The sequence below is a fragment of the Sebastes fasciatus genome, chromosome 17 (genome assembly GCF_043250625.1).
Source record: "Sebastes fasciatus isolate fSebFas1 chromosome 17, fSebFas1.pri, whole genome shotgun sequence".
In the NCBI taxonomy this organism is placed as follows: Eukaryota; Metazoa; Chordata; class Actinopteri; order Perciformes; family Sebastidae; genus Sebastes; species Sebastes fasciatus.
The window spans coordinates 24,145,813-24,168,596 of record NC_133811.1 but is presented as its reverse complement, the minus strand read 5'-3'; the positions used below and the strand labels follow the sequence as shown (position 1 = coordinate 24,168,596).

Genomic DNA, 22,784 nt, shown 5'->3' with positions numbered 1-22,784 from the left:
TTACAGGACAATGTATACACGTTGTTGCTGTTTGACCTGAAGCTGTCTGTGTCAGTGTTGTTGTTGTTGTTATGCTGCTTGACTTGTTTTCCCATGTCAAGAACCCAAAAATAGACTGCTAAATTCCTGTTTTGCAATTATGTTTTATTCCATGATCTCCCTCTCCTGACATGTATCACATTTTAATTAGAGGAAGACGTCGATTAATCGGTTTGGCTGATAGGATGTTTTGCGGCCAGTCATGTGAGGACATACTGTACATCACAGTTTTGTATTAAGGCTCCATAAAGTCAAGGTATTGGGAGAGAAATAACTCTTTATCTCTCGAATAAATAACACACTGTCGTCTCTTTATCCACGACACAAGATGGGCAGACAGGGAGGAAAAGAAATGATTCAACTGTTATTTTCACTTTTTTTTTTTTATCAATTTGGCGTTCTCTTTTCCAAATAATCCAGCCATGTAACCATAGGCACAGTTTGAACTTTAAGGTTCAGAGTTCACAAAAAAATCTAGAAGGAATGTTATGTGTAGTCTACAACAGAGGCTTCAGCACCAGCAGGTGCATTTTTGTACCCCAATTAATATGCCCAATGAGTGATGGAATATTGCAAGAATTACCATAGAAGGCTGGTTGATAGACCTACAGTAGGCTACCCCGTGAGACACAGAGAGCTCTAGTGTATTGGGATGCTGTGTAATACATATTACTCCTAACTGATTGAGAGGCAAGTGAATGTAAGAGACAAAATCAGTTTGATTGCATTGTTTTCTATCGTAATGTCCTAACGTTTTGACCTGAACTTTGGTTGGACGCCCTGTTTCTATTTATTCCTGTCACTTGCTTTGAAAGCACCGCAATGGATGAGGAACGGCTGTTTCGATACCTCCTCATTTCACTGCAAAAACCTAAATAAGGTGACTGCTGGCTGGAGGGAGATCACCAGGAGATCGCCTTAAAGTTTCCTACTGCTGTTGACTTTATTGTATTTATATTGTCATTTCCAGTAAATATCACAATATAAGACATGTTTTCTGTTTAAAAAGTAGGCTACAAATGTAGAAAGACAGCAAGTATCACCCATCTTTTAAGTGGTTACGTCTCCAGTCTGATCTCGAGCGCACAGCTGATGGGAACGTAGTTTGTTTACATGACGAAACAGAAGTTCATATTTAACAGATTTAGTGTGGACAGAGTGTGGACAAAAGTTATCTTGTTGGTTTCTTATTCTGTCAATAAGAAGACACAACAAAGTTGATGTTATTCATCATTTTAAATGTATTTGTTCTGTCTTATCATAGAAAATAGAGATAATATTTAAATCCATACATGCATTTTTGGCTACGTCCAATAGGAGGTTAAGTGAGAACCTGAACCTGAACCACACTTTAGGATCCTCCTTCCCCCGGGAATATGCAAGAACACTAATGGTTTGTAAGTAGTGGCATTTAACAATGTAAAGGGACGTGCAACAGAAGAAATCCTGGCCAGTCATGGGTCATCGCCTATTGTAAATAAATAGAACATATTCCAATGATGTACGCCACCAAATCACACTTCAGGATATTCTCTTATGAATGACTAAATTCAGAATGACAACATTTTTTTTATTAAAAATGCAAAAGTAGCCGACAACGCTGCTGTAAAAGTAAAGCAGATATCAGCTTTTTCTTGCTCCAAACTATCGTTATTATATCGCCCTTTTAAAGATCCACTATCGGTCAACCTCTAATTTTAATACAACCTCAGCTGAGGTGTGCACCTGTTGATTAGTATTGAACTTGAGGACCACCTGGAGGTCTCTATCCCCCCCACTTTAACAACAACGTCTCTATTTGTGCCTTTTTTTAAGATCAGGAAATGTCTCGTACAAGTCGTGCTCTCCTTGCTCTGATGTTGTAGCTTCCGACAGCTGACCCACAGGTGTGAACGATGATGCCACCTGCATGTTTCCAAGCTTGAAATACGTCTTTAACGATATACAGTGAGCACAACAGCAGCAGATGCAGCTATAACACTGCCATCCTTCCAGCAGCAGCAGCGTATCCCTCTGTCTAGTTTTTCTCTTGAGGTTCATCTTTCAAAGCAGAAAATAGGAGGGCGGGTGCTGCAGATGCACACTTTGTTCCAGAGCTGAATGGTTTATCCGTTATCCAGTTTTATCCTTATCTTCATCCCTGTCTCGTCTTTTTTTTTATCCAGGCTAACGCAGATGAATAAAAACGGTGGGTTAGTGTGATGACGGTATGTCTTTGTTGGATATAATAGCTATGGAGGAACGCACTTCCTCTCCACAACCGTGAAACTCCAAAATGATGATGCCACTTTATCATTTTCATCTAACTATTTCACACCCGGAATAATCTCACAACTATTACAAGAGATAGCAGTAGAATACAATTATCGAAAGCGTTTGTTTCTTTTGTTATTGCTGCGGAAATGCAAACCCCAAAGCGTGAAATGCAGCATCAATACAATTTGTGACTCGAGCAGCTCAAGGAGCTGTAGGACAACTCGGTGCATCCAATCCTGATTCACTGACTTGTGTCATTGAGAGAGATGAGTTACGAGAGTCACGTCCCTATCCCCTGAAGCCGCTATATTACTAATATATCTGCCAGAATTGAGGAGAAAAACTGCACTTCTATACACACAAGGTCAGATCAGATTCTGCCAGAGCAGCCAAAACATCCTATACAGCCCTGTACTGTGACTGGAATACAATGAGATACTTTCTCAGTGATGACAGGACTCTGCCTCAGACAGAAAAGTAGAATTAAGTTGGATAGGATTCAGTGGTGGTATATTTACTGAAGTACTGCACTTACATACAGTTTTGAGGTACTTGTACTATGCTTGAGTATTTAAATTTTCTGCTACTTTCTACCTCTACACCATTACAATTTCACCAAAGAAACATTTCCTGTCTTAACTTCTCGTTTGGTTTCATTTAACCTCATAAAAACGGGTTTATATTTTAAAATAACTACCCAAAATGAATCATGACTTGCTCCTCAGCCATAAGGCTTATATGCATATATTGCATAATATGCATACATTTGAAAGGTTAGAAGATAAGGAATATGAATACATTTTCGGTAAACTATTACCATGGAGATTACCATGAAGAAGCAATAATAAAATATAACTATCCATTTGATGAAAATACACTAAAATACAACATTTATGGTACAGTTTATAAAGATATTGGTTAATACTGATGTTAATACTGATGTCACAAAATAAATCTTAGACGTTGTGAGATGATTAATGAGTTAGGAAATGATAAAAAACAAGGTCTGCAACACAGATTCCTACTTTTTTCAAAATAGAAAAAATAAAAAGTTCCATACTGCAGGTTTAAGTACATTTTACTGCTAATATTCCTGTACCTTTACCTGAGTAGGATTTTGAATGAATGACTTGTAATGGAGTATTTATACTTTGTTGATTTTATTGATACTCTTACTCAAGTAAAGGATCTGAATACTTCTTTACCATCATCTAAATTTATGATGTAGATTATGTTCTGAAATTGAGTTGTTAATTTAAAGGGAAATTAATGATTATTTGGACAGTCAAATATTTTTATCAAGTAAAATCATAATATTTGGTTGCAGCTTCTCAAATGTGAACATTTCCAAAGACAGTTTATCATTATAAATTGAATACCCTCAGGGTTCATGACTTTTTTTGTTTTACAAAAAAAGGCAATAATTTTCATTACGTTTATACATTTTATAGATTGAATGATTGATTGTTACTGTGACATGCATCTCTATTAAAGATAGGGTCGACGATGTTGGAAAGTAGCTTCGCCTCAGGGGCTCCGTCTAAACCCATCCCCTCCCCAGAGCAGAGAGAGGACCTCAACTCAACAATGCTACCTCATGATAAGTAATCGCGGCATTGCTACTGCAGGGCTGAGTTTTCTCTTCCATTCTCCAGTAAACTTACGGCGACGACGTGCTTGGAGTTCAGGCTGGTGCACACCAAGGGTAGAGAACGAGCAGGGAGGCAGGGAGGCATCTGATTGGTTCTTTCCAAGCGCACCGCAAGGCAGTGATTGGTAGATGTTTTTACAGGATTACAGCAGCTACAGATGCCTTCTCGTTTTTCAGAGCTCATCAGTAAGGTATCGCTGTCGGGGTGCAAACACCATTTCAACCAATATAACAAATAGTGTAGACTGGATTGAACTGCCTTTAAGCATGTGTTAGCATCTCAAGTATCATCCTATTTTTGCTGTGTTTCCCTCTAAGATGACACTGATTGCTTTGCATACTGATCTCTATTCCTAAATTTGCCATAGATCGCTATAAAAGGACCGTCTCTGTTTTTTTAGTGTGGCACTAATTAAAACGGGTTGTGTTTATTTCTCTGCGGTAGAAGGAGCAACGCTCTCCCTGTGGATCGCACAAAGCTCCCCGCAGCAGCAGCAGCGCTTTTAATTTAAGATGTGACGTTTGAGAGAAATCACAACAACTGTGCAGTGTCACTGTTTTGTGTTCCAGTGCTCTACCAACCCCTCTAAGACAAGAGAATATAGGTCAAGTGTTTAATAATTTATAACACATGAGAAGACAATAAGCTCTTTGAGAAACTCGCACTTTGGAAAATGCTTCCCGCAATTTGGGCGTTACGTTGGAGGGCACTTTCACTTAGCTGTTTTTGGCAAATTCAGTTTGTGCAAGACGACACCAAACTCCTCATATTTCTGATGTGCTGATGATACGCAAATGCTGACAAATGGTTCGATTTACACACCGGAGAAAGGTTTAATCAGCTTTTCTATAGTGGGAAAGTTCATAATAGAGGCTTTAGATAATCTGTTTATTGCTTCTTTGTGCGAGCATCCTTTTTTGTGTTTGTAAAAATAGCCCATTGCATGTTCTTCTAAAGTCGAGCCTGGAAATAAAATGCTTGAAGGAAGTGTTGTGCTGATGTGTCAGAAAATGTGTGGCTCTCGCTGACACATTTCTTTCACCTTCAAGAGGTGTGAGACAACAGTCTTGGGCGGTGCTTTTGGTTTGACTGTTTCCAACATGGCGGCAGGTCACAAACGTTCTCATTTTACAGCTAAACAGTACACTAAAATAATAGGGCTGTCAAAGTTAGCAATAATTACACGTTAACGCAAATTTGTTTTAATTGATTTCCAATAATAAATACAGTACATACATACATTTGCATAAAGCAGCATATTTAGCCACTCCCATGTTGATAAGAGTATTAAATACTTGACAAATCTCCCTTTAAGGTACATTTTGAAGATATAAAAAAAATGTGCGATTCATTTGCGATTAATCACGATTAAATATTTGAATCGATTAACAGCCCTATAAAATTTGTTTCTGGAAACATTTGAGGCAAGAAATAGTCATTACAGTAACAGAATCTTGATTCATATTTGATCAGCGCTGCCTACTAGTTTGACTGTTTGATCGCAGTTTCCCTCATTTGCATAAAGTTGAGATAGAGTCGTGATTATGCAAATTCTGATACGGCGACTGATCAGTCATCTCGCCGTGCCTTATCCATCATGCAACGCGTGGCCGAATCTCCTGCTCTCCATAGAGACTGAATAGGATTTGTAAATTTCACGTACGTCGACGGATTTGGTGATTTGGTTTGATCTCCTGCAGCTGTAATTGTGCTTTGAAAACCGAACTACTCACAGGTACAAATACAGCTTCATATCGCTTTTAATTGTACTAATTATGCACAGCAGTTGCACTACATGCTTGACAAAGGCTTCTGGTGACGGAGTTTTAGATCATCCTGCCTCAAGTCCTCAGCACAGCATCAGTCATTATAGTCTCAAGTACTGTTGCCTCATAACAGCTAATGAAGATGACTTAATGACTGATGCTGTATTTAGCCCTAGTAGCCATATTGACTGAGGGCCGGGTTATACTTGAACTGGTTTGGACAAAGTCTAAAGTGTTTATAGCCGGACTGACTGGCCACACTCGAAGGTGGAGTGAGAAGTCGGCCATCATGGGACACATTTTCAGACAGTTTCTCCTGGAAGGCATTCACAGTGTTGTACTCAGCTGTTCACATGAAAAGTGACAGAAATAGTTGTGTAATAAAAGGAAAAAAGAAAGCTAGAGAGAGAGAAGTTCAAACCCTGGCTCTTTTCTCACATCCATGCAGCGGGCTAATCACGTCAGATTGTCTTTTTCAGAAAGTGACAGAAGTGGTCCTTCTGTCACAGCCCCCTGTAATCTGATGTCGGAAATGTGACGGAGGGGGCTTTCTGAAGCTTTTTGACCATCAGACGAGCAGTTCAGATGGAGTATATGTATTATGAAGCTTGTAGACTTGATGTGAGAACTTGTAGAACAAAGATCTGAACTTGTATGTTTAAAGTGGACCTATTATGCTTTTGTGATTTATCACTTTCCTTTAGTGTGTTGTATCGTTTTTTGTGCATTTAAAAGATCTGCAAAGTTACAAATCCGAAAGTCCATGGCAGAGGGAGTTAATCTCCCCCACAGAAACACTGCTCCTGCACTGCCTGAAATGCCTCGCTTGAAGTCCCGCCTTTTTTTCTGTAACATGGTGATGTCACCAAGTAACATTTTTGCATAATACCTGCCTAGTGGCTAGTTTGGCACGCTCTCAAACAAAGCTAGATAGAGCGGAGTTGGAAGAGTTTGATTCGGTGGGCCAAGGTGGGTGTAAGATGAAAACACGGACAACTCCCAGACCGGACAACGCCGTGGTAGCGACTAAATGGGACCATAATTTACTAAATGAACATCATGCTGTATTGAAGAAAACTTTAAACTAGCGATTGAGACCATAAACTCATGTTTACAATGTTTACTGAGGTTATAAATCAAGTGAGAAGCAGACTCATTTTCTCTTCATTTTTTCTATAAAATCAGACTTCTTTTTGCAACCAGAGGAGTCGCCCCCTGCTGGCTATTAGAAAGAACGCAGGTTTAAGACACTTCCTCATTGGCTTCACTTTTCAGACCAGGAGGTTGCCCACTGGTAGCAACATACTCAAGCTCACACAGCCCCATTGTTATACCACAGTGCTATTTGAGTTAATCCTTTTTGGATTTATTGGACAGTTGGCAGCAAAGAGACGACAGGATACAGAGGGGAAACAGAGAGGGACATGCCTCTGGTGGAATCAGACCAGTACTGTTGTGGTTGTATAATATGCATCTTAACCACCCGGTCACCAGCATGCAGTGTTCTTTTCACTCTGAATGAATGCTTATGTCATTTTGATGTCATATTAGACTGGCTGTACAAACGCTACATGACCTTAGGGCAATAATGAAGAACTGGGTTTCATATAAGCTAGATACATACGCACATAGAAAAAGAGTCCAACCACAGCAGCGTGTTTACCCCCGTGGCAGAGGTTGTTCATTTCACTCCGTCTCTCTTGCCTCTGTGCGTCAAGCCTCCTTGATATGTCCTGCCCCGTTCTGCCTGCCTGTGCACCCATTCAGAAAACTCATTTCAAATCCATCCTCCGGGATCCGGCCCAGGAATAGAATTAGCAGAATAAATATGTTTATTCAGAGTCGGTGGAATAGGATTACATCTCAGTCAGGCTAATCAGGAGTTGCTACGGTGAGGGGGCATCTTCCCAAAACTTTACTCAGCAGGAATGGGATTAAGATGACAGGAGATGTAGCAAATGTCACGGGGAGAGCGGTGTTGTGTAATCATCCCTTGGGTGGACCTACAGCCATCTTTGATGCACCGCGCTAAAGTGCTGCCGCCTAGAAATTTAGAATGAGAGCTAAGCAGAAAATAAAAGTAGAAAATAAGAATAGAAAAAAAAAGTTGGCACAGAGTTGTCCTGTAGCAATGTCAGCACGCTCCTATTAGACTTCTACTCTCATCAACTGACTCACAGAGACTCGCATCTCCTGCCTTGGGAGAGAATCAGTCTACTATATGTCAGGGGTTTACTCATTACAATTCTATCGAATCTGTCTCGGGCCTGAGTGCTTCAGCTGGCTCAGCTTGTATCACTGTGTCTGTGACTGTCAGCTGGAGAGAAAAGAAGCGAAGGTTAAGCCAATAGAGTCTGGCACTCTGCTGGATAAACCTGACAGACTCTTTGTATTCAAGCAGCTCAAGTGTATTTTCACTCGGTTTAACCAGAATTTGTGGGGATGGACTCCAGTAAAGTACCAGAAAACGCTCACATCAAGGCATCAAATTTAAACTTTTACTTCCTTTTAGGAAAAATGTGCATTATATCTAATGTTTAGCATATAACATGAATAAGCTTTTATCACTTCTGTTGTGTTTTCTTGTTAAAGATGGTAAAGTATCAGACCTGAAACAACAGGCCTTTTTCGAAGCAGCTAAGTGGAATTCTATCATCGTTAATACAATTTGCACTTGTGCTTTTCCTACCGTGACATATGAGTAGTTGATTAAATGATAACTCAATTGACAGAAAGTGAATGGGCGCAATTTTAATAAAAGATTGTCCTTTCATAAATGAAATTTTTTTTTTTTTAGCTTTTCATATGTGAATATTTGCTGGTTTTCTGTGTCTTCTATGATTGCTAGAAGCCAGTCCAAGTAAGTTTGATATAATTGGTACTGGTTCTGGGAAAAAAGCTCTTGTAGTTTAAAGCAGAACCGAAATATTGTTAGCTTACATAACCACAGCTCAGAATACTGACTACAGCCCAGTGGAGAAGATTAATTCAATTTAAAAGCGCCGGTGTTGCGAATTGTAGTTATTTCCATATTCATGTCACACCTGCAGTAAGACTTCTCACTCACTGTGCAAAAGTGTCACCTGTAGCCTCGGGAAGCTTTGTGCTACGCCTCAATCAACTTGAATTGTAAGCCAGTTGCCATTTTTTGCACTTGGCACATATACTGAGGCAGATTCGCAGTGATCAAAGAGGGAAAAGGTGCAGATTTTCCACATTTAGATCTGACGAATATGCAGATGAGTGAAGGCAAAATGATGAGAGAAGTGTAGATTTGTGTCGTCTTTGTTTTATGCAAATCCTCCGCAGCATGCGACCTCTATTTAGGGCTTTTTTTGTTAATGCAACATTAGCCTGGCTGGCTGACAGCGTGGCTCCTTGTCTGTGTCACCAAACAGGGCAGAACAAAATATTCCGTACACAGTATCTTTATCGACCTTCATGACGTACGAGCATGAGGCAAATTAAACTCTGGGGAAGAGATAAACATTGCTGAATTTTCCAGTCGCTCATCGATCACTTCCAGCCTTTCGGTGCGCCTTTATTCTCTCTCACAAACGGCAACCTTTTTGTGCTTTTTGTGAAATATTCTGCACCATTTGGCACCCCGTTGTGCCGAGTGCAGAAAGTTGGCGGTGTGTCAGCTCCGGTCCCTGATGAATGAACGCGAGGCTCTCTGGGCTCTGTTCTTGCTGACTGATTGAAGTGTGAGGCAGTTTGTGTGTCACTGAGTGGGCACAGATGGAGGGAGTCAATGTCAGGTGAAGACATTCATTATGTGACATGGTGTAGCAGGGTGGAAGAGCTGGTTCCTTTGACATCTTGGTGGAACACGCAGACATATTGGATCTATGAGGAAATGTATGTATATGCTATAGATTAGGGATGTCACCATACCAGCAATGTAGTAGTCGATACCAGAACCAGTGAAATTCCTCGATTCTCAATATCAATTCGATACCACGGAAAAAAACAAAAGTAAAACAATAAATCACATGTACTTCAAAATCCACTCCTTTTATTACCGTTTACATACTGGTTTTTGTTGTTTCTTGCCAAAAACTACATTTGATAACGTTTTATTTACCTTCGCCCAATACATATTTTTACTGAATAGAGCATGAAGGCATCACAATGTAATCTAGAGCTAGTTAACGTTAGCCAGTAAGCAGCACAGTTCTGTACGTACCTAACAGCTAACGTTAACTAGCTCTTGTCCTGCCGATTTCAACAAAGATTTGTTGTTCACAATGTAGCATTATCAGGGAAAAAATAGGGTGCATTAAAGTGTGCAGTAAACTCACTATCGATGCGATGCACCCTATTTTTTATCTGATAGGGTGTTCCTATACCATTTTTTTCCTTCCCAATACCTGAACTTGCATATAGGCATACCGAGAAGGGCCTACTGACCCGATACCAGTGCGTTAAAAACACGTTGCCGTTTCAGTGGGATTTTCCAGTGTAAAATATTGCCAAATTGCTGACCTTTTGCTAGGACTTGCTAACGTTACACTCTGCACCTGCTCGATTGGTACTGCGCATTTGCAACTCTCAAAAGAGATGAGAAAGAAGGGATGGCTCACTACATTATGGATTTTGGACACAGCGACTGTTTTTTTTTTCGGCGCTGATGATGAATGAGCTGATATATGATATGATAACGTGATACTGGATCGGCGCATCAGTGCGTACTCATCGATACTAGATCCAGCATTTCATACTGGTGTCGGTATCGGAAAACTCTAGTGTATACTGTATCAGAGGGTGTGCTGTGCAGATGTGAAGAAAGGACATTTTCTAGTCATGTAAGAAGTAATTTCTGTACAATGTGATATCAAGTGTCGGGCAGCACTAACAGCTGGATGGCCGTCTGGAATTACTTTAAAGTGTCGACCAAAATCAATTATTTGTAATTGTTCCGTTGCATGTGTTTGGAGGGGTGGCGGCAGCAGAGCTAATTACAACACTACTAATTTAATCAGCACTTGAAGAAAAACAATGTGAAAGAAGGGATACAATGAGCTCAGAGCAGATTACATCTGCATCAACGCAGCAAACATTAGGGAATGTTTAATATTGGTGGGCGCAGTAATCCCTATTTTCATATTATTCATATAGTATATCATCTGTGATACTGAGGACTCAAATGCATGACTCAGAGGGTCAAAAGTTTGGGCAAAAGCAGAGTTTACTGATTGTTGATGGTCAAAACAAAAAGCAGGGTTCAGCAGCAGACAGGCAGCCAGAACAAAAAGGGCAAAGACGGGCAAAAAGGTCACAACAAGTGAGGCAGGAACAAGACGGCTGGACTGCTAAAGCTGAGTAGCATAATATATTATCTGGCAGGGAAAAGAGCAGCCAAATAAATAAGGGCTGAATCCAAATTTCTGGACTCCACCTCAGTTGTAGACTCACAGACTTAATAAGCAACATGGATGTGAGAAGGAACCATATTTATTTTAAAACTTGTTTCCTTTTTTGTTTGTAACGTTATTGATGTAGTGACGTTTGATAGTGCACATAATGCATTTGCTGAATAATCTGGATTTTACGGTTAATATCTGCAAAATTAGACGAACAAAAGTTGCTTTTCATCTACGTACGATGTGACAATGGGCCTCATGCAGCATCATTCTCTTAAATATTCTCTCAATTTTCTGTTAAGAGAAAAAAATAAGAGTCGACTCAAGATGCACCAAACATTCTTAACCATCCACACCTGCTCTTACTCAGGTGTGCTGAATGATCAATCCCACTTGATCATAAATTGGAGGCGTGTGGCCGAATATTTATTATTAGCATAGGTAACGCCACCTAAACATTATAAGGCAGCTGTTGTGCTGTGTGCAAATACTTTGGCACATGCCCAAAGAATTGGAGAGATGCCACTAAAAAAGGGTTGTAATAAGAAAAGCTTCAGCAGTAGTGAAACTGAGGTTCTGTTAAATAACCTTAGTAAAGTAAACGTGATTTTCCAGAGCGTCATTACTGGTGTTACAGGGAATTTGAAAACCATCAAAGAGAGCAGTATGTAAGTCATTCAGAAGCTGAACACACGCAATATCATCCACAGGTTTTTATAGGGATCAATAGTAATTATTTAATAATCCAATCATTATAATTACTCTAAAACATATAATCATCTAAATTTCATTATATGATTTCCATGTGTTATTATAATGTTCCTCTAACTAAAAACATTTTCTTACGTTGGACAAACAATTTAAAGGACTGTCAAAGCAATGTTTTTTTTTGTGCTCTCGACCACGTGAAAAAATGTCTCTTATCTAAGAAAAGAGCAAAAATAAGAAACATTGGTGAATCCCAAAATATGAACAAATTGTGGAAACGAACAAAAATAAGAGGTAATTTGTTCTTGTGTCACTCCCTGCATGAGGCCCATATGATATGAATATAGGCCTAACATTAGCATTATTTAGCAGCTTATGTAAAGTGACATTTGTCTTTTATACTATATAAATTGCCAGTATCAATACTATATTATTAAGAACCATTTGGGAAAAATACTTTGAATTGATGGATTAAGAACAAACTGTCCCTGTGACATATAGGATATTGTTGTATCCTCCCACAGTTTTTCATGGGGACATAGATTTTTTGTCATGCAGTGCTGATGACATTGAGATACTTTGGTCTGATTATATTTATTTAACTGTAAAAACCATACATGTGACATCTAAACGAGCTAATAAAGAACATGCAATGGTCAAAGGGTCTGTAGTTGGTGCAGTTAAATTTGGTAAAGCAAACTTTGCAGCATAAAGATACCGTCCCACTGAAATCCTAAACTTTCCTCTTCATCTGCAGTAGTTCCTGCCAAATAGAGGAAGTTTGTGTCTCTAATGAAATATTTATAGATGCTGCTCAGCTCTAAATTAAGACTATTTTTGTCACCTTTTCACTGTCTGCCTTTGAAGCGGAGCATGTTAAAAGCTTTCTGCCTGGGATACATGCTTCCCAGTGAACGGCGGTTATATTTAGCTCGTATCTGTGTGTTGTGCTTTAAAGTGGGTCATCATTTCACTCTGTCGTCTTCTCTCCGGCTCCGTCTCACTGACTCATTTTTGTCTGTCTTTTCTCATTCTCACTTTCTATCCCTCCCTACAACTTTTTTTTTTCTTTTCATCCTTCTCTCACTTCATCTTCTTTTTTTATCCTCCCCTCGCTCTCCGCAGCTGAGAAATGTTCAAAGCTGAGCACGTCATGCGTCGGCTTGACACGGGACCGACCAATCCTAGCTGATCGAGCCCCGGGCGTGGAGAGGGCAGCCTGTGAAGTTTGAGCACAGTTAACTTTTGATAGGATGTCAGGGTGAATTAAGAGCCCCACAGAGAGTCTAGCTGGCTGGATAACTTGTTACATGACTTCACTTTGATAGATAGCCATGCAGTCAATCCTCTTTGTCTCAACAGCAGACATATGAACAGATAAACTAACCTTATGAGCACATAAGAGGAAGAATTGACTATACAACAACGCCAAAAAAGTATTTTAAATGAACGCTGGTGCTTGTGTGATTTATTGTGTTTCAGTTTCTGAGTCTCTATTCTCAGTCAGTTCAGACTGGTGAGATGCTGGTGTAGGCTTTGTATGCGTTAATGAGCCAGTAAGCCTAAAAGGATCTTGTCATGAATTCCTCCAGATGTCATGTCTAGTTAGTAACGGCTCATTACATGTATATTACCAGGCTACGCTTATGCAACAGTGAATTTAACCCTCGTTGCACCAACCTGCTAAGCTTTCAACCGAGATAAAGCTAATAAAAACACAGGAAATCAGCTTAAAGGGATAGATATGAGGTACTTATCCATAGTCAGTGTATTACCTACGATAACGCCCCCAGTTTAGAGAAACAGACAGCACGGAGTTACTGCACGGAAGCAAAGCAATGTACTGCTGCGGCCGGGTGGGCATTAAAACGTATTTCAACCACCTAAAAGAGAGGCCCACCTTAAAAAATCAATATCAGTTAAAGTGTATGTTATATATTGTTTAGCGCTGTCAACCAATTGAAATATTTAATTGGGATTTATCGCATGATTGTCTTTAGTTAATCGCGATTAATCACAAACTTATAGCAACTTTTTTGTCTGTTCAAAATGTACCTTAAAGGGAGATTTGACAAAGTATTTAATACTCTTATCAACATGGGAGTGGACAAATATGCTTGCTTCATGCAAATGTATGTATATATTTATTATAGGAAATTAATTAACAACACAAAACAATGACAGATATTGTCCAGAAACCCTCACAGGTACTGCATTTAGCATAAAAAAATATATGTAAATGTATATAAATATGCTCAAATCATAACATGGCAAACTGCAGCACAACAGTCAAAACAGCTCTCTGTGTGCTGACTTGACTCTGACTTGCCCCAAACTGAATGTGATTATCATAAAGTGGGCATATCTTGAGGTCAGAGGTCAAGGGACCCCTTTGAAAATGCCTTAAATTTTGCATAGGTTTGGAGCATTATTTAACCTCAAGCTAGTATGACATGGTTGATACAAACGGATTCCTTAGGTTTTCTAGTTTCATATGATACCAGTATCTTCACTCTAGCTTTAAAACTGAGCCCGCTACAACCTAAAAATCGCAAGTTGCGTTAATACGTTAAAGAAATTAGTTAGTTGGTTAGTTTGGATTCAACAAAGTCACACAATAACACAAATTAACTAACCGATCGAGGCAGCGATAGACCAGCAACTTATGTGTTCTTCAAGGTAAAACTAGTGAAGTCTGGTGTCTTTGGCGAGGGCATAGAAGACTGCTCCTGTTTCCCTTTGAAAAGGGCTGTCTGTTGGCATTATAATAATGAGCATTTCACTTGGGACTGTTTGAGCTTTTAGCCCACTAATGAAGAGTCAGCAGATTGAAATGCTTTTAAATCCAGCGACAACAGCGTTGACCCACCGATTTACTGTTGTGTTCAGTGAACGTTACCTGAGATCACCTGAATCACACAGCGGAGCCGGCTCGTGAATTTTAAAGCCTTAAATGGCAGGTCTATTAATGACCCGAGGATCCGTCAGGGTAACGGACTGACGATGCCCTACTTATTTCAGTGTTTGAAACAGAGACACCTAAACCTTGTGAGGCTTGAAGTGGAATACCTCAGTCGGCTTACATAACCGTGCGCTCTCATTCCTCTGAAAGCAGCAGCACCCATTCTGTGTGACACTTAAAAAATCAGCTCAGAGCAAACTGCAGATTGCTGCAACATGCTGTTGGAAGACTGACACAACATGGGAGCACTTAAATTTAACACAGCCTTTCTCTCTGATTCACAACATAACATTAACTAGTTTAATTCTGCCTTTTCTCCATTTAAATTCAAGGACTTTTCTCCAGCAAATTCTGGTGCTGCAGGTGCCGTTGAGCAGCACAATTAACTCTTTATTGCTCCAATGAAGCTGCTCATTAGCTGATAGAAGAAGGGTGTAAACGGCAGCTGTAGGTGTGAATAAAAACAACTGCTTTAATGCAGCGATGAAAAACTAAATTGTACTAAAAAGCATCTGCACAGCAAATCATGTAGCTCTAATTGGCATTTGTGATGCAACATCTTCCTATTGATGTGTAGGGCTTGGTATCTTGATTATTTTTTCACTTGAGGACTTTTTTAATTTAGCAAAAGAAGCCAAACTTCTCTAAAGTTAAATGTTCCCTAAACACAAGCAGCTTTAAAGTCCCAGTGAAGTTAGAGCGTCTTTAGCTTCTGTACTGTGACGTATTCCCCAGTGAAACGGAATATTTTAGCAGTCTACAGTCACAAGAGGGATTTAAATCAAATCCTTTGCATTTGACTGCTAAAAAGTGGGCGGGCTTAAAATGTAGCATGATGCTGAGCTACATTTACAGATTGGTTGATGGATGGATGTCATGATATTATTGGTTGAATTTGGTTGGTACTAGCTTACGTAAGCACTAGGGCTGTCACGATATCAGATATACTACAAGATTATCACAGCCAAAAGAATTAATGATAACAATATTAACCCTATATCTATCGATTCTATATATATATATAGAAAATTTGAAAAAAAAAAAAATTAAATAATGCTGTCATCTTTAACTTTAGCTTTTGTCTCTTTTTGGCAAATGAATTACTTTCAAAATACCAGTGTAGGGAGGTGGATATATATATATATTTATATATACAGTACATTATTACACAGCTTTGTTGAATATTTGATTCTGATTGGTCAATGACGGCATTGTACGGTCTGTTATTTCTTTATACTGTAGCAGACCGTTACTATGTATAACAGACCGTTGCTATGTATAACAGACCGCTGCTATGTATACCAGACCGCTGCTATGGACACAGTTCTGACCTTGGACTCTGGAGGACTATTTTTGTGTCAAATTATTGATTTCTTAAGTTAGTAGTCGTGTAATAAACGTGATAATGTACAACGAGCGGGTCATTGTGGTGAAATAAACACCTCCAGGTGTTGGGGTGGACCCCGACGTAGCTCTGAGCTACAGTAGAAACACGGTGGAATCTGTGAAGAGGACCTGCTCCCTATGTAGATATGAAGGGCTCATTCTAAGCTAACGAAAATACAATGATTCTTAGTTTCAGGTGATTATACACTAATGAAAACATAGTTATGAATACTATATTCCATTACTGCTAATAGATCCCCTTGAAATGTTACACACTGCTCTTTTAAATCAGGAATTATCTCATTAAAGAATAAATGACCAAAATGACAAATGGCAGCTTTTGGCACACAGTTTTTGATACTCATTGCTATGCACATATCGACACACATATTGAGATTCGATACCCGGCCTTAGTGATGCGAGTGTTAATGGTCATCTCCAAAGAGTGTGCTCTTTAGTGTGAATTAATCATTAGACTCAAACTCAGACCCCATGAGAGACTTAAGAGCTTGACAAGAATAAACAAGAAAGAAGAGATCATCTATACACATCCTTCTCCTTAAACAGTCCAAATCGTCCTATACTGCAGGTGTTGCACTTCTCCCCCCTCCGTCTCTTTCTATACCCTTCAAAGATATTCTAATTAGCAGCCTACGTTAGCGTGTAACAAGGATCTGACTGTGTCTTCTGTCCCCCACTGATGGAGTTTGCAAGGTCCTCAGGGTAGACAGCTGAGCAGACGCACTCTCCTCACACATTCACACTTTTTGTTTCTAATTTGGAGAGCAGGGGACAGACTCGGCTGACACTCTCGTGTAGATCTGTTAGGTTTGCTCACTTTCTCAGAGCGCGCTGGGTGAGAATCAGCAACGCGTGAAGTGTTAGGACGGCATTTGTGTGTGTGTGTATCGTTGTCTGTGTATGTGCACGGTATACAAGTGAATGTAAATCACTGCGGATACATGCATTAGTGTGTGTGTGAGCCAATTGGAGAGAGATGACAGATGGAGGAAGCTGACCAACTCTGTAAAAAAAAAAAAAGTCCACATATTCAGTCCCTGAACTGCTCCCTGAGTTATTTTCAGCTCCAAGCCACTGTTAACATATAAAAAGAGTAACAGCTGCGCGGATGACTGAAATGTCGTTTTGCAGAGATGCTGCCAGTTTTGGTGCCAGATCACCTCTTCACATTCAAGAAGAGCGTCAGTTGGCACAGATTGGTTTTGGGAATGAGCGCGCCCACGTCCTTCCTGTCCCGTGTACATGCCTATTAGCGGGTTGTGATTAGCTTCATCTTTTTTGTCAAACGTCCTGGAAGCAGTGCGAAAGAACAAAGGTCTCGCAGCTGCACAGAGCAGAGTTGGTACTATCTCCACAGTCATCTGGCCCGGCTCACCCTGGCCGCTTCCTCCAGGCTCGCTTTCTGGGTCATACAGTCGATTCTATTCACAAACAATTCATTCTGCTCCGCTCTGAGAGTCAGCCAAAGAGAAAGAGATCACTATGAGCCTGAGCGCCCACACAGAGCAAACTTCACTTTTGATTATGGACCCACTACTGGTTTCACTTTGAACCAACCCGGGCTGTGAAACAAAGGCTCTGGAGTTAACACAGAAAAACAAGCGTTTGGCTTCTCCCCCGCTTTGAAGCATGCATTTACTTTCGGCTGGGTTTATGTTTAGGTAGGGAAACATATCAGCCCCAAGTAATTGCATAAAAATAAATGTCAGGCTGCAACCGAGTTACACAAGTGAGCAGGAAGTCTGCAGGCCTTTTAAAATGTCTTAAATTCTCAATATAATCATATTCTACAAATACTGAGAGACTAATTGGCAGGAGGAGAGCTATAACGTTAGCTTTTAACATAGACTGTATATAAGAAGTGGGCGTAGTCACCGTGACATCACCCATTGGTTCGTGGACTGATGTTTTGAAGCTTCTAGTTCGACATTTTGGCCGTCGCCATCTTGACTTTTGGCTGTTACCATCTTGCTGTTTTGCAACCAGAAGGAACACGAGATGGTGGAGCTAAGTACAACCAACGCTGAACAAAACAAACGCTGTAGCGACCTGCCAATCACAAGGTAGCCCCGCCCTAAAGCATCCCCTGCGTTATGGTCTATTTGACTCTAAATGGGACCATAATTTACTAAATGAACATCATGCTGTATTGAAGAAGACTTGAAACTAGAGATTGAGACCATAAACTCATGTTTACAATGTTTACTGAGGGAATAAATCAAGTGAGAAGTAGGCTCATTTTCTCATAGACTTCCACATTGGCTTCAATGTTAAAAAAACGCTTCACTTTTCTCATACCCGCTGTGCTGTGTCCCGCCGTTTCTGAAAAGCCCAGTCAGCTCTGATTGGTCAGCTGGCCCACTCTGTTGTGATTGGTCAACCGAACCAAACTCTACGGACTCCGCTCCAGCTCCGCTCTAACTAGCTTTGTTTGAGGGCGTGCCAAACTAGCCACTAAGCAGGTATTATGCAAACATGTTACTTGATGACATCACCACGTTACGGAAGAAAAGACGGGACTTCAAGCAAGTCGTTTCAGGCAGTTCAGGAGCAGTGTTTCTGTGGGGGAGAGTAACTCCCTTTGGCGTAAACTTTGGGCTTTGTAACTTTGCAGACCTTTTATATGCACAGAAAACTATATAACACACAAAAGGAAAGGGAAAAAAGCACAAAAGCATAATAGGTCCTCTCTAAAGATAACCCTCCATATTTAGTATTCTTGTGGTGGGAGCTGGCGTAGCACAGCTAGTCCTGATAGCTGGTTGAGCAGCACCCATCTGGTCCAGAGCCCCAGTGTAATATTACAAGATAAAAACGATTAAGCAGTATATCCTGATTACGTGCAGGCACAATGTTCTTGTCGGCCGGTATTTCTCAAATTCGACTGGTTGGTAATGGCTCCTTGTTGGAAACCATGTATAATTAAGAGACACAGAGTTATGTAAGATTAATCCAATTCTTTATTAATCTTCCTCTCAGTAATAAGAATGTATTCGGCTGTGCAGGGATGGCACCTCCATTCATTTTCTCCCCCACTGTTTTACTGAATCTCATTGAGAGAAAAAAAGAGGAGGCAGACATCCTCCCTCATCTATCTCTCTCTTCCCTCGCGATGCTTGCATGGCGCATGTCAGGGAGGAGAGAGGGAAGAATGTAATGGGGCTATTTATAGTAGCTGTTGCCGTTTAAAAAAAAAATACAAAATCAGTATCTCATAGCCTTTATTCACCCATCCTTCCTCCCTTTATAGGATTGAGAGAAATGCAACTGTCCTTCCTCCTCTGTGCGCCTCCACTTCCCCTAACCACTATCATCATCTTGTCATCCATCTATCCTTCCATCCCTTCAGTTTGCTGGTGCCATTGTTTGGATGCTCCTAGCAGAGGATGTATAATCCATTTCTCCTCCTAGAGTTGTTGCACACCATTCATGAATTGAGTCAGGGCGAGGAGGAGGAGGAGGAGGAGGAGAGGGGAAAGAGAGGGCTCGGAGGAGATGAGGGAGGAATAAAGAGGCAGTGAGAGGGAGCAATGCTTCGTGCCACGCATCTCAAGTTGTCTTTGTTTAGAACATGACCTGCTCATGTTTATTCTCTCCATGTTCTCAATGGGCGCCTCTCCAGACCTCTGTCTCTTATCAGGGATCAGATCAGAGCAGGTGTGCAGCTTACTTAAGATCCACAATTAAACCTGTTAAATCCTCTTTTGACTCTAAAACAGACTCTCAGGGTGTGTTGTTTTCATCACTGTAAAGTACATAATAACATTTCTGTCCAGTGGTGTGCAGATATTTCACTTCAGTAAAAGTGGCAGTAACCCTTCATTACAAGTTAAAGTCCTGCATTCAAACCTTCAGTACAGAAGTATTATGTAAAGTATCAAAGTAAAAGTACTCATTGTGCATATAAATGCCCCCTGGGACTGATATTATTATTTATTACATGGCTTTGTTGAATACTCGATTCTTATTGGTCAAACACGGCGTTATGGGCTATGGGGCTATGCTATGGGCGCAGTTCTGATGTCAGCCTCTGACAGACTGTTTTTATGTCAAATTATTGATTTCTTAGGTAAGTAGCCGTGTGATAAGCGTGATAACGTGCAGCTAGCAGGTAATTGTTGTGAAATAAACCCAGACAGGTTGATGCGGCACCCCGACGCGGAGCGTTTTTCACCCACACAGTCAGTAAATAGCTTTTAATATTTAAAATCACACCTATTCCTCACTGATAAGACATCCCACAATGATGGTTAATGTAAATAAAGCTAATTCATCCACTCGTTCATTCATTAAAGGTACAGTGTGTAGGATTTGGTAGCATCTTGTGGGGTTCAAGATTGCAACCAACCGAGTACCCCTCCGCTCACTCCTTACTTTCCTAGACTCCGGTAACGTGAGCCACTGAGTGTAAAACCATAGTAACGCTGTTTGCCATACTCAGATGCCATCCTTACCAATATAACGCTACTTTAGGAGCAACGGAAGTCAGACGGTGGCTGGCGGTACCACGGTTTAGCACTTTGAGGCTCTCATTACTGCCGTTTCACAAGCGTGTCGGGAGAACTACGGTGGCCTTAAGGTGACGTAAAAACGCGTAAGACTGTCTAGAGTCAGTGTTTGGTTTGTCAGTTCTGGGCTATTGTAGAAACATGTCGGAGCAACATGGTGGACTCAGTGAAGAGGACCTGCTCCCTATGTAGATATGAAGAGCTATTCTAAGCTAACGAAAACACAATGATTCTAAGTTTCAGGTGATTATACACTGCGCTCACACACATTCATATAGAGCATGTGGGACTGATACAGACAGATAGGCAAGTTTCTCTATCATCATCACCAGCCCAGTGTCAGCTTAGAAAAAAGTTGTGTCAGCCCAAAAGGCACGTCGGCCCACCGGTAAAGTGCCCGGTCTGCCAGATGGCCAGTCGTGCTTTGCTGTCTGATACATATAGTATAGTAAAAAGTGCAATATTTCCCTTTTTGAAATGGTTCAGAGTATAAATATGAAGTAACTAGAAACACTCAAGTTAAGTGCAAGTATCTCAAAATTGAACTTGTACTTGAGTAATTGACAGTGTGTGACTTCAGAGGCGTACATCACATTCCTGTGCAGGGTTCAGTGCTCTCTGACATGATGTATGACAAACACTCCCATGTCCCCGGAATAATCAGTGAAAGTGAAGAGAAGTGAAACATTTTCAATACGGTCCTGAGAGGACGGTGTGATTTAAGGTCCTGGTGGGAGGACGTTTCTCTGAGAGGTTTTGCTTATAAATGAAAGAAGCTTGCGTTAGTTCACTTCATCATATTGAGTTCTTCTTTGTTTCCGAGGCATACGTCATGTCATCGGAAGAGGAGGAGGACGGGACCACCTACGGTAGTTTACACCCTCCTGCTCCTGCTGCTGATGTTGTCTTGTTCCAATCATTCTGAGCGGTGTCAGAGTTGTTGTAATTGCTCGGTGACAGTGGCCTGACAGAAGTCCCTAATTGGCTGTTGTCCTGCTTGCTGGGCCTTCCAGCAGACAGACATATTTTTGTTTGGCTGATATATGGCTGTCATCTCTTTTTGTTTTATCCCAGCCAACACCAGTTTGTCCATCGGGGACATTGAAGCATTTATTTATTATTATACAATGCATTGCCTGTAATAGCATTTGCCTCTAACTTCACTTTAAAGTGTTTTGTTACGTTCTGTCAGTGTGTCTTGATCTGTGTATGCGTCAATGCTTTTCTTGCAGATCTTTTGTTATGATTCAACACAGTCTCACGGCAGTTCATGAAATAGTCAGAAAATCTAATCTATTTGATTCATGGACATAGACACAAATATCCCTTTTTTTCATGATGCTCCACACGACTTTGAACAACGCTTTTTCCTATGAATGTCCAGCAACATGTGATGCACGAGTCAATTTCCACTCCAGTTTTTTCAAAATAAAACTACTGAGTTACGTTTAGGAATAGATCGACTTGGTTAGGCTTAGGCAACAAAAAACTTAGTTAGGCTTAGGAAAAGATCGCAGGTTGGATCAAAATAACACCGCAACTGGCGTTACTTAAATACGGAAGTTACGTGACAAAAACTACTTGGTTAGCTTTAAGAAAAGAGCGTAGTTCGGGTTAAAATAACCCAGAAAGTGCTGTAACTTAAGTACAGAAGTTACGTGACAAATAAATCAACTTTGACTTGTGGTTTCACTCTGGGTACGAACAGCAGTCTCCTGGGCGAAAGACCGGTGTTTTTTGACCCAACCATCCATTCCGAATTTCTCCCTATGCTGTGTTGGCCGCTCTTTATACTTTCCGGTTCACAATTACGTGGATTACATACAAATTGATTATGTTGTGACCATCACGTCTATGTTCACGAGTCAATACATTCAATTTCATGACTATTACATGAACTGCTGAGCGACCGGGCTGTATGTTTTCAAGTTTATTCTCGCTCTCTTCAGACCATTCAGATCAGAACGTACATCCTTTTGAAAAACCGACCTTTAATCTGCAGCTGCAGCAGGAGCGGCGGCGGCAGCCTTCAGGTTTGATGAAAAGGCTCTCTGGCTCCCGTTCCACATAAATGAGCCGTCTGTGTTTTTAGAACAAGTGGGCAGATTGCACGATGACAA

The 22,784-nt window shown here is 40.6% G+C and overlaps 2 protein-coding genes across 3 annotated transcripts in view; both read left to right on the top strand.

Annotated features, from left to right (window-relative positions):
- samd12 (sterile alpha motif domain containing 12) overlaps positions 1-22,784 on the top strand; it is a 125,058-nt gene that overhangs the window by 1,276 nt on the left and 100,998 nt on the right. The window lies entirely within an intron of this gene.
- angpt1 (angiopoietin 1) overlaps positions 1-22,784 on the top strand; it is a 142,128-nt gene that overhangs the window by 90,347 nt on the left and 28,997 nt on the right. The gene's annotated exons all lie outside the window — the stretch shown is intronic.